Source organism: Anopheles stephensi, chromosome 2, assembly GCF_013141755.1.
Source record: "Anopheles stephensi strain Indian chromosome 2, UCI_ANSTEP_V1.0, whole genome shotgun sequence".
NCBI classification, from domain to species: Eukaryota; Metazoa; Arthropoda; class Insecta; order Diptera; family Culicidae; genus Anopheles; species Anopheles stephensi.
In genome coordinates this window covers 34,866,886-34,872,023 of record NC_050202.1, presented here as the reverse complement: position 1 = coordinate 34,872,023, position 5,138 = coordinate 34,866,886, and positions in this window count along the sequence as shown.

Here is a 5,138-nt window from a genome sequence, read left to right as displayed (position 1 = left end):
CCTTTAAGCATTTTATAGGACACCGGTTGGAGATAGGTCTCGTATGGGAAATCCGATCGAACACAGCAGATAACATTAAGCACGGCGGGGGTTTTGGTCGATTCTTTTGTTTTTCTTTTGTCACTCGACTACCACAGATGTCCACGCATTTATCTCAGGTTATGCCGCGAGTTATATTATTAGACTCATATTTCGGACACACAGTTGTGGCCCTCTTGCGGACGCAGTTGTGGTCCTCTAGAAATTCTTCAATTTATACCTAATATAAGAGATTCTCGATCAGGATTTTTGTTTGGACGTGCATGAATCACATTTATGCTTAATAAGCGTTGCTTCCAATAGGATTGTTGTGGCTATTTCATTCCTCCTGCCTTTGTCTGACTGCGCCTGAATATCCACCAAATCCAACAACTCCACGTCCAAGTTTTACGGCCATTTTAACACGGAACCCAAACGCTGTTTGATACTGGTGCGTTTCCGTTACACGCAAACATGAGGACGACAAGGTGGCGAAAAGGAGTGATGAAATCAATACACATTCGTATCCACATTCTCCAGCGAACATCATCATCATCATCATTGCAGCTTGTAGCTCGGTGTCCTATAGTGTCGTATAATAGTCCGGCATCGGATATCCTCTGTCATAAATCAGATAAACATCGGCTCACACGTAACATTAACCGTTTTATTAGTCACGAAACACGCAGATTCACAGCCTCGCAAAGGGGTTTTGAAATCCCTCGAAAGCTCAGCGCTTGGTGTTTATGTTTTTCTTTTCTGTTAAGAAATCTGATCAAATGCTGTGTGGAGTCTGATAATTTCATTCCAACCTATAACTGCTTGATCAGAGATACAGGTACGGCGAAATCAGCCGAATCCGTGTTTAAATAAATGTAGTTTTTTTTTATAAATGAATGCCATTTGGTCGTTTTGTCACACCGAAAAACAACCAACCGGCAGACAGCAGGACAAGGAAGAATCAAAGCCACAGCATAATGAAGAATTTCGTCAAACGGCAGGAGGTCTTCGGTTATGATCTGCCCCGACTGAAGGAATTGGAAAGTGTTCGCCTGTTTGACTCGAAAGGAAGCTACGTTGCTAGCGATATTTTATTTTACTTTTTGATGCGTGGTGGATCTGATTTGCTCTGTCTTGCTGAACTTCCTTATGAACAGTGAACACTTTAAATTCATAATCAATTTGATGCAAACACACCTCAGTTAATATTATTCTCTATGAATTACCGGAGGCGTAGAGTAGTAGAGGCGACAACGGCGCCGGTCTTCATACGGCAGGATCGGGGTTCAAATCCCATCCGAATCTTTCCCCCATATTGAGGACTGAATATCCAACTACGTGGTAAGAAATGGCAGGCATTCTTTTCGGGGGTTTTATTCAATTTATATTCTTGATATGTTGCACAAATCCTCGATACTGCTTACGGTCTAGCGCTATCTGTGCCAATTAAATATCCCAAACATTCTGGTGAACGCATCAACGTATTGTCCGTGTGGCCTGTTTTGTTCAAAACGACCTTAAGGGTTGGTCGCCAGTCCAGGCCGTCCAGGGCCAGTCTCATAACATGACCAGCCCACCAGAGCTTGGGGAATCTCATGCGCGGCACTACGCTGAGATCATCGTACAGTTCGCAGAGCTCGGCATTGTAACGGCTCCCCAATTGTTACAATGGGACAGCGCATAAGGAGCTGATCTACTTGAGCATCATCCTTTCGAACGCGGTTAAGAAGGTTCAGTTTTTGTCAGAGCTCATGTGTGAGAGGTGTATGTGAGTACTCGAACTATGAAATGTCTATACAGTCCTAGCTTCGACCGTCGCGGCAGGTATCGCGAGTAGAGCAGTATCTCCACGCTATGACCGGTTGCTAGCCAGCAGCTTTTTGCGAAACTAAACTTCAATGCTGTTTTTGTTGCTGCCCCACGATAGGTGAAGTTTTGAACGATTTCAAAGGTGCGCTCATTGCTACGAATCCATGTGAAAATATATTAACAGCTAGCTGCCTCGAGTCAATCTAATGACATGACTAACCCCTTGTACCATCATACGGCGGTCCCATTTTTGTTGCTATTGGCTGACACTACTATATTTTTGCAACCCTGATTTATTCTTTTCAGTTACATCTAGATTAGGTATTGCAGTACCATAATGTATAATGCACTAAACTGCATAATTGAAGAAAAGGTGTACGTGATATGCTATGCCATACTAATGTTCCTTGCTACAGGATGCATCAGAAGCTGCATTATTTAGAGAAAAATCGACTACCTCTAGCTTCTTTTACTCTATGATAGATCTTCTAGAAATGCCGAAAGCATCAGATCTCTACGCACCCCTTATTTATTGACTTCCAGGCGGCCTACGATACCAATAAATCGGTCCGATCTATGATAGAATCGTTTGAAACTAATCGGATACTGAGGCAAGGGGATAAACTTTCCTGATTGATTGACTTTTCTAGAAGATATCATGCGAAGTGAAGGCTTCGAAATCTGAGGCACGGTTTTTATATAGTCTCTCTAATTCATTGGGTTCGTGGATGACATTGACAACATCCTTCGAGGATATACGGCGGTATGCTAGAGAAACACCAGACATAAAAGCGAGGCGTCCGATAGGAAAGGATCCCAAACGATTGGATTGAGGATCAATGCGACGAAGACATAGTAGCTGTTCGCCGGAAGCTCTGACCGTAATAGAACCTACATCGAAAGCACGGTGAATTGACGGCGACTATCTAGAGGTGCTAGAGGAGCTCTGCTGACATGGTACTATCGTACGATCGTACTTACCATCGACTCTACAAAATCATGTGACCCCGAAAAATCCTGCAACACATAAAAAGCGCAATATATCGTGCACTGATACGTCGAACACTGATAGTGTGATATGCATACTGGTAGTTCTCTACAGACACTAGTCTTGGACTTCAATAGGACTTCAATGTACTTTAAAGGTATATCTTAGGCGCTGTGTGCAACCAGAACGTGTGGAGATGGATAATGAACCACGAGCTAGTTTAATTTTTTGGCGGCGCAGATTTCCCGACCATGGCGAAAGCCGGAAGGATTCGAGGGCTGTGACACCTTGCGACGCCCTGCAAGGATAGTGCTCGTTAGCGACCCGTTCAGCACTATGCTTAGAAGAGCACAGCAAGCTAGTTAGCTGCGTCAGGTGGAGCGATAACCTGTCGGAAATAGAATGCAGGAGTGGTTGGAGTCATTCCACGCTGAACCGAGGTCCTCGTAAAGCGGCATAGCTCTGTCTTATAGATTTGCTCTATCCTGAGCAGGAAAATAAGAATAAGCAGGCTAATATTCCTGCAATATGTAGTCTTGGTCTGTTTTGAAATCCGTCTTAGGTACATTGAATAGATGAAATCCTTCATTGGTCAAAATTCAGCACCGACTTCAACTTAGATATACAGGTAACAAGGGTACTGATTTCCAGTCCGTCACAAAGCAGTGTTCGATTTGGAATTTAATTCATGGTCAAATACTCACATAGGCCTCTGAGAATGACCTCCTCTACGCTGCGTTCGATAGCGAGTATTCACACGGATTTTTAGCCCCATATGTGCCGAAGGACAATGCAGAAGCAGCCAGAAAGAAGAGCTTCCCAGGTTCTCGAGGATTGCACACGCCATAAAAATAACGCCGGACGATCCACTCCGATTAAAGTCTTTTCACACAGTCCATACGGACAGTAAAAGAATCGCGGGAATGGCTGACCAACACCTCTCGTGATTGCAATGCCAAAGGCACGACCACCCGCTAAGAAGTCGCGATTTGTTGCGAGTTATGCCGGATTGATGATTTACATGTTTGAGCAAGCGCTCCTAGCGGTATTAAACACAGTAACTGGTGCTGTGAAGTCGATTCGGGCTGCTGAGAAACTACTACTGTTTGAGGAAGCGGCAAACGATAACACTCATTAAACAAAGCGGCTTCTTTCTCGCGCCAGATAAAAAGGGTCGCTCTGTTTGTTTTCAAGAAGAAAAAAAGCGGCCTCCCGCTTCACTAACTTTCGTGTCGCCGGTGAGCTGCGATGGCACGAGTCAACACAAAAACTCTCTACAAACAACCTATTTCCTTTCGGCCTGACAGTGCTTTACACCCCCTTGCCATATGGGGTTCCACTCTAAAAACTACCAAAGCTGATGTGTACAGCTTTAGGTAGCCTTTTTAAAATAATCCATTACATGGTTAATTAAGAACAACTACGAATCAGAATAGCAAAAAGCATCAAACGGGGCAAAGAAATTTTGAGCACCATAATACCGGCCGTCCGTTGTACAAGCTTAGCGGATAAAGCCGTCCTCAGAGAACAGCATCTTGAGCATACATGCTCACGAACAAATGAGCTTTGAGCCGTTGATAAAACTACCGCCTGCACGCTGTTATCACCGTGTACAAACAACCGGCTTCTCCTGTCGCGGAAGCACTTCAACCAGCTAATTTGAAAAAGAACCGCCATATCGCACCCCCACACGGTAGAAAAGAGCTAATGTGTGCTGAAGTATTGCTCCCTTTTCAGCATCCCGCCCTACCAACACAATCGGTAGTATGGCTTTGTATTGCGTGTTTTTTTTTCCCTATCTTCCGGGGAGATGAATTTCGTTTTATCTCGGGCGGTCCCGTGCCGCTTCAAAGGAGATGCGGATCTTGTTTTATTCACTCGTCAAATGCACTCTCAATTCTAGATTCACCAAACACGGCTGTTCACTGTTCTATGATCTTGCGAAGCCGCCGAGCTTCAAGGCCCGTGTGCTGCGCAAATACAGCTAGCTACCACCGGCACCACCTACGGCTGGACTGTAGGTATATTTATTTTGTAACATACCTGGGGAATCCTACGGTGAGTCCTTACGCTGAAGAACCGCGCGTATCATTGCGCGACGCAATCACGCACCATTGTGTATGTGCTGCATTGCATTTTATCTCGGAAGCATTCCATGCACCTCAAAGAGCATGCACGTAAACTTGTAGGTAATTATGGCGTGAGTCACAAGGAGCCGCTACCGCGCCATACAAACAGAGCGCTACAGAATGATAACCGTTTTTGTAATGTGCCGATGCATCAAAGTGGAAATGCACCGACTCGAAAAAAAGGTTCCAGTGTG